Raw genomic sequence first — 8,011 nt, forward strand, 5'->3', positions numbered from 1 at the left:
CGGGCGCCGAGTGCCATCCAGTCCCCACGCGCCTGGGGGTGCGCGCTCGGATTGGTCCCATGTTCCAGACCAGTAAACTGAGGCTCAGAGAGCGTACGTGATTGCCCAGCGGTGCAGAGCCAGGCTCGGACCCGCAGCATCTCAGGCCACGGCTGGAGGCCCCCTGCAGCCCCCAAGCCCATCTCAGGGCCGACCAAGCCCCCACCGCACCCTTGGTGCCCAGGCCGCCGCTCTAGGAGGCGCAAGGGGACACGATTTTCCTCCCTCTGGAGAAGAGGTGACAATGGTCTGACTTCTAGCGAATAAGCCCTGCGCTTAAGTGTCAACTGGCTCGTTCAGCAGAAACTCTTTATACTACTTTCAGTTCAGAAACTTATATTCCTGGCACCATTCGAAACTCAGGGTAGAAAGATCTTGAGCTATTTCTTTAGATTTTTAATTAAAAAAAAAAAAAAGATTGATTTGGGTTTGGTGCTACAGAGGGCAGGAAGGCAAGTCGTTCTATTTCTGCTTTTTTTTTTTTTTTAATATTTCCTCTGAGGTATCACAGCACGCTCACTAGACAGACAGACGGCAAACACACCGCATTCCCTTAATATTCAGAGAGCTGGGGACACTCTCTGTGGCATGCCAAAGAACCTCCCTGAAGGCCCACTGCCTTTTTGGAAGGCAGTGTGGCAATAGGGACAAGTCTTGGCATGACAAGAAGTCTTTCTGAGGCATTCCATTTCTAGAATTCTATCTCAAGGAAATCGTGACAGTTCTGACAGGAGGTAGACTGTAGTAGAATAGTCCCCACCTTTTAATAAGAGCAAAACACTGGGAACTTCCTAAGCCCTCAACTAAAGGGAATTGGGTCAAAAAATATGGAGCATCCACGCAACGCTGTTCTTTGCAGCCGCTAAGATGGTGTTTTCAAAAAACTTGATGCATTTTTTCATTTCATACATTAAATGGAGGGAGGGGAAGTCAGAACCAACACAGTGTATTAAGTGGATGATCTCGATTATGTTTTAAAATATACAGAGAAAAGAGAATGAAAAAAATATATATACCAAAGCGTTAGCAATACTTATCTCTGGGTGATTTTCACTAACCTTGTAGTGTGTGTGTGTGTGTGTGTGTGTGTGTGTGTGTGTGTGTTATCATCTGTAATCTGCATGTTTTTTTTTTATTTCACCAATGGACAATGAAAGATGTTAGACTGAAGTATTTACAAAATTTAACTCATTTAAGAAGACTAAGATCTAAAGCCCTACTCTCCCCTACCCCCATGCCCACCAGCTCAAAAAAAAAAAAAATTGACAAAAAGATTAATCCATAGTTTTTTAAAAATAGTGCATTCTTAATTCTGAGTCTTTTTTTAATGTAAAGGACATAAAGACATTATAATTCGGTGAAGGGCATGTGTTGCCATGTGCTCTAAGTTTCATAACTGCCTTTCGAAATAATTATTTGTCAGGATGGGATTTTCTTGTCGTTATGTGTGTTCAGCACACGTACCCATGATACCTTTATTCTTTCCCGAAAATCGGGCCAGGTGAGCCTTGCTATCCCGTGACTGTGTTATTCTTTGTTTCTAACAACGCCATCACTCGAATAGTCTACAGGTGGACACGGGCCAGAGCAATTCTGAAGTAGAATAGACATAAGGAGTTGCTGAGGAAACCACAGGCCCTCAGGACCCAGGAAAAAGAAAGAAAATATCTCGTGCAGTCTTCTTAGTCTGGTAGGTGGCTAGGAAGATGGATAGATGGTGGCTGACAAGTGAGCAGACACAGAGGAGAAAATAGATGGAATGGATGGATGGATGGATGGATGGATGGATGATGGACAGGTTGGAGGTGGACAGATGTTGGTTGGATGGATGCCACCCTCTCAGGCATGAGTGTCTGCAGAATAATAACCAAGTCATTCATCCTGAGGACTTGACCACCTAACACCTACGTCTATTTCCACTTCATGCCCCACCATCGTCTTCCAGGCCAGCGCCCCGCCCTCAACAATTCTGACCAGCTCTCGGTTGGTGAATGCTTCCTCTCTGCCTCCAACCTCGCACAGGATATTTCCTCCCCCGAGAAGCTGTTGTTAGCCTGACACGCTCCCACTCTTCCCTCCAGGCCGGGCCGAACGTTACCCTCTCTCGGTCACTCTCCCTGACTGTCCCCACTGCCTACTAGGCCGAGGGAGCATCTGGTCAGAAGGACTGCACATTGTTCCAGAGTTTCTCTGTCTCCCACTAGCCCCATCTCTGTGAAGCGGTGGAGTCAGAGGAGGCGCCAATAAATATTTGCTGGATGAATGAGCCAGGTCTGTTATGAAAAGCCACAGGGTATGTGAGGTGGGGGTGCCTGTGGCTTTCTCAAGCCTTTTGCTGCCATTGGTGTCCCCTACTAATAAGTGATTTATGTTCCCCCAAACCCAGGCGATTTACAGATCCATTCTTTACCTAAAGCTAAAGGGTAAACCAACCACATCATAAAAGGCTCCAGAAGGGTGTATTACTTCCTTCTAAACAGAGCTGTGACCCTCGCACCCCCAGCCAACAAAGAGCTTGTTGATAAACCACAGGGCCAAGCTGTGCCAAAATACTTTCCAGAATAAAACGGATTAAGGGTTCATGCTCCTTCCGGCAGGGCCCTGCCTGGAACCAGGGAGACCTGTTTTCCAGGCCCAGCACAAGGAATGTTAATTCCGTAGATTACATTCCAGGTACCAGCCACCTCTACACAGCACTCCGGCCCTGGAAGAGAAGAGGGGTGGGCAGCTGAAGGAACTGCACAGAATCTCTTCTTGAAAAAAATTCAGCAGACCTTGGCAAATCATGTCAGCGTCTAAGTTATTCAGAAAGAAACTAGGGTGCAAATGTGCTGTATAGACTAACATGTAGAAAATAAATATGAGTTTTATATAAGCACGTACTCAAATCGTGGAGGAAATATGGAGAAATGAGAACAGTTGTGTGGCTAGTGGAAATACGGATTTTTTTTTTTCCTAAATTTTTTTCTATGTGATATTTGAACCATAAGGAAGGGGAAATTGTATGACATCTGACTATGCAGTAGGACAATGACACTCAAGCCTGGTTGTCCCACTTCCCCTCAAAGCCCCTTCTGCTCCTCTCTGGTGCTTAGGATCTTGGTAAACTGCTGGACCCCACCCCTGAGATTCTGACTCTGATGTCGGTGGGTGGGCAGGATTCTGCATTTTTGACAAGCTCCTAAATGATGCCCATCAAAGCTGCTGGTCCATGGACCACACTTAGGAGGAAGCCCCCTTCCTAGCCACCAGTTGCTAGGGACCAGGCAGCGGGGTACTGGTAAGTGTTGAACAACTAGCTTTTGGCGGAGGCACAGGACCTAATTTGCAACATTTGCAGATTACCATGGTGTACATATTCCCACCATGGCGGATTTCAGAATAGCAACGTCATGTCCCGGGATGTGGGCTGGGAAGAGATGTGCACAGCTAGCCCCTGAGAGCTGGTGTCAGCCAGCCAGCCCCGTGACACCGCTGAAGCCACAGCCCTTCAGATCAGTACCCAGCCTGGGACCAAGTGGGCCAGGCGAGTTTTGTTGAGGACAGAGGTGTGTCAGCGGAGGGAGAGTTTGGAAGCCTGAATAAACTTTCCCTGGAAAGTGGCCGACTTTGATTTTTCTCTTTGTGGGTCTCAAAAAAATAGAGCAAGATGTGAATGAGGGCTTGCAGAGATCAGTTTTATATAGAAGAAATCTCTCTCCTAGTGAGATTCTTGGGTTTAGCAAACAGATAAGGTGCTGGCTACAATAATTAGGGCAATAAGCAGCACCATGCTGTAGAATTTGTATGTGTGTGTGTTGTGGTTATAAATGTAACACACCTTCATGGTAGAAAGTAGAGTAATACAAACAAATAAAATACAACAAAGAGACAGAATACAAAATCACCCCAAATTCCAGATCCTAGAGGTCACGACCTTTAACACATTTTTTGCTTTAAAAGATTAGGGCCATCTTTTATTTGTAATTTAGTGCCTTCCTTTTTTTAACTTAACCTATTATCAGTTCCAAGATCATTTAATATTATTTGAAAATATGAACTTAGCTCTATAATATTCCCTTTACAGGTGTAACATAACTTATTTACCCATTCTCCAATGTGGAACTTTAAGTCATTTACAGTTTTATACCATTAGAACCAAAACGATTATTATCTTTTATTGGAAGAATTTGTTCCGTTTATATATACGGTCATGACGTATTTGCTGTTATTTTTCATCACGTTTGTACTGCTTTGCTGTTTTCTTCCTGTCGTCGTTGTCGAGTTTTATTTTGCTCTTCTGCAATGCGAAGTGTATCGCCGTTGCTTATTTTCCGCAAGTGATTTTGAAGGTATAAGTCGTATCTTTAGTCTACTAGCAGTTCCTTTAAAATTTTAAATAAGGTCGTTTGAGGCACGCTTCTCTCGCTCAGGCTCACTTCCACATCTAGAAGTGTACGTTCCCTTCTCATAAAACTTTTCTTAAAAAAAAAAAAAAAATTAAATCCAAAGTGTGCTCATCTGCTCTAATTATCAGCATCGAGAATGAAATGTTATCTGCTGGTGTCGCCTGTGAGAGTCGAAAACTGTAGCCTATTTTCACGTCTTGTCTCTTCGCTCATCCCCGTTTCACTTGTCAGTATTTCGGACCCATGACAAGGACCGTTTTATTTCTAATATTACACGTCTGCTCATTTGAGAATTAACGTTTTTCGTTTGGGTTATTTTATAATGATGTTAACGATATTATTTTTAGAATTCATCCTGTTTAGTTTGTTTATCACTCATTAGTTCTTTTGTAACAAAACTCCATGGTTAAGTGTTTTATCCTGATCAGGTACTAAGTGGCTATAGTTCACCTGTAAGTAATTTGTTCAGGAATAATAAATAGCCGGTTCACGGTCTAAGCATATCTGAAAATATCTTCCCTTTATATCCCACGCAAATGAGCTACAATCATTTTTACTCAAAACTATACAGATGTTATTCCATTCTGTGAAGATTTTTCAGGTTTTTAGTTCTGCAAAGGAGAACTCCGCAGCCAGATTTATTGTTTATTAGTTCTTAGGTCCCCTGTATAATTAAGAGATTATAGAACTTTATATGATAGCATATGAAAATTTTACCTCAAGAATTTGTGAACTCTGCGTCTAGGTATTAAATATCCATCGCTTTTACCTGGTACTAATGAGCGCTCTCAGCGACACGCCCCAGGAATGTCTCGTAGGATCCATGTATTGTGCACGTTCTAACCACTGTGTGTGGTGTTCCCTTCTCCTTAGTTCTTATTACAGATGGAAATTCTTAGGCTTGCTGGCCACGCCTCATTTCTTCTCTTATAATTTCCACTGCTTCACCCTTTTCCTCTAAGCTGCAGGATAATTTCTCGAGGTGTTTTTTTTATTATTATTATTAATTATTTCACGTATTGCCTCCACTGGTTTTAAATTAACCCTGGTACTTTTTTCATCTTTATTTAATCTTTTTTCTTCTTGAGTTGCCCGTTCTTCCTCATCGCCCGATACTGTTCTGTAAAGTGTCCTCTTGACTCTCAGAGGTCAAGTACCAGACATTTTCTACAAATTCCTTCTGTTTCTCACAGTAGATTTCAGAGGAAGACATTTGCTCTGAGACCTGAGGGTGCTGCTTTTATTGTTATCTATGGCTCGTTAAAGGTCCAAAGCCTTCTTTCTGATTGTTTGTCCTTTCTGAGGGAGGTACAGGCCAACATAGACTTACCCAGTGGACATCTTCCCCAGTACGGACGCAAAGTAAAGTCAGAGTTCGAAGTCATGTTACATGAAGTTTTTAAATTCATGCTGTTTTTAGCAACATAATGAACTTTATCAGACCTCTCTGTCATCTCTTCCTGGTAGAACCACTCCTGCTGTACTATTTCCCCTCAGGTAGTCATTCAACAAACAGTCTGTGCCAGAGCTAGAGATTCAAGTGTGAGCCAGGCGGACCCCATCCCTACCCTCAGGAGCTATATAGAGAAGTGGGGGTGGGCCGAGCAGTAGACACTCAGTGATCGAGGGCTGACCAGGAGACCGAAGACCAGAGAAGGGGACCCCTGGGTGATCTGGAAAGGTTCCTGGAGAAAGTGATGTTTACGTATGGAAGGTCTAGTGAGACCCGAATGATTCCTCCCTGCATTCAACAAAATACTCACGGCTCCGAGCAGATCAGGGAGCATGAGCGTCCATACTGCGGGGAGACAGACAGCAAGCGGACGACTCAACTGCAGCATAATTTCGCATGGGGAACTACTGTGGGGAGAGTCCAGCAGGGGACGAAGTGGGAGGGGCGCTCTGGCTCGGGGACTGTCTTCGCGAATGGCGGACCAGGCAGCCACTCCAGGGAAGCCGAGTTTGGCAGAGAACAGAAAGAAGGAAGAAAACGGTCCAGGCAGAGGGGACAGCAAGGACAGCATGCCGGGGCCAGAGCAGCAAGACGGGCCACGTGACTATGACAGAGCGAAGGAGGCCCAGCAGCTCGGAGAGGAAGCCAGGAGCCCGTGTCCCAGAGGCCACGGAGGGCGCGTGGGGGTCATTCTAGGTGTAAGGAGAAGCCGAAGAGGGTTTTGACCAGGTGAAAGGGCAAAGGGGAGGGGAGGCAGGGAGTGACGTGATCTGAGATTAACTGTAGGAGGACAGCTGTGGGGAGGACACAAGAAAACCAGCGTGGCGGGGTGATGGGGAGGTGCTGAAGAGCAAGAATTCACCAGGCTAAGAGCCGGCCTTGCATCCTCCCAGTAAATCTGCAACTACGAACACCCCACTCGCCCAGGTCAGTGCAGACTTCCACACGCGGCTGGATGGGCGCGTCTGTCACCTGCTTCTGTACAACAGAGAACTCCGAAACCTGAGGACTTAGAGAGATCGATGGAATTAGAAAATCATTTGGCAACCGACACGGTGTTAATAGTTTCGGGCAAGAATCATCGGTAGATGATTGCGGGCAAACTCTGAGGAGACCTAGCACAGTTACCTCACCTCAGACTATTTCCCTACGAGATTCTCCATGATTTCAAAAGGGAAAATAGTAACTTTCAGTGGAGAAATCTGGTAGACCCCGCCTTAACCGAGCGAGCACACTGAACATCGCCAGGAATGGGGCAGATCGAATCACGTGCCTCTGACCTCTTTCATGTCCCTGCCAAAACCCAAAATGAGGGACACGCCACAAAATAACTGGCTAGGTCACCACCATGCCAAGGTCACGAAAGACGAGAAAAGACAGAGAAGCTGTCTCAGATTCAAGGAGACTGACGAGACGTGACGGGGTCGCCACGCGTGGTTGAGAGCTGGGTCTGAGACCAGGAAAAGGACATTAGAGGGACGATTGGTAAAGATCTCAGTAAGGCGGGTAGATAAAATCAAAGTCCTATCATCGGTATTAATTTGTTGATTTTGCTTTTTGCAGTAGAATTATGTAAAAGAATGTCTTTGTTTTGGGGAAATACACACTAAAGCACTGAGAAGCAAAAAAAAAAAAAAAAAGTGGCTAACACAACAATTAGTTATCTCTGCCAGTTCTGTGAGTGGGCCGCACATTTCTCTACTGGTCTGGTCGGGCCTGGTTCGCGCGGCTACATTCGCCGTAGGGGTGTCTGGACGGGAAGGCCGTGCGCACATGGGCATTTGGTGCCGAGTTGGCAGGGCCCTTGGGCCTCCTCCACATGGCCTCTTGTCCTCAAGTCTGGACCAGCTTCTGTACAAAGTGGTCTCAGGGCCGCGTTCCAAGAGAATGAAAGCAAAGCTGTGAGGCGTCCCGAGCGAGCACCATGGCGCCCTTCTCCCCACGTCCTGTGAGACGGAGCAGGTCCAAGGCCGGCCCAGAGTCACAGGTGGGGGAATGGACTGCCCCCTCCACGGGAACAGGGGTGAAAAGCGTGGCTGTATTTAATCTCCCACAATATGCCCCATCCAGGTACGTGGGAGCAAAGGCACCCTTCTTCAGGCCTCTGTCTGTCGGCCAGGCCTCCTCATGC

At 46.0% G+C, this 8,011-nt stretch overlaps 1 protein-coding gene across 1 annotated transcript in view; it reads left to right on the top strand.

The window, feature by feature from the left end:
* Positions 1-8,011, top strand: part of SLC6A20 (solute carrier family 6 member 20) — a 35,147-nt gene that overhangs the window by 368 nt on the left and 26,768 nt on the right. The gene's annotated exons all lie outside the window — the stretch shown is intronic.

Source organism: Pteropus vampyrus, unplaced genomic scaffold (assembly GCF_000151845.1).
Source record: "Pteropus vampyrus isolate Shadow unplaced genomic scaffold, Pvam_2.0 Scaffold35, whole genome shotgun sequence".
Taxonomy (NCBI): domain Eukaryota; kingdom Metazoa; phylum Chordata; class Mammalia; order Chiroptera; family Pteropodidae; genus Pteropus; species Pteropus vampyrus.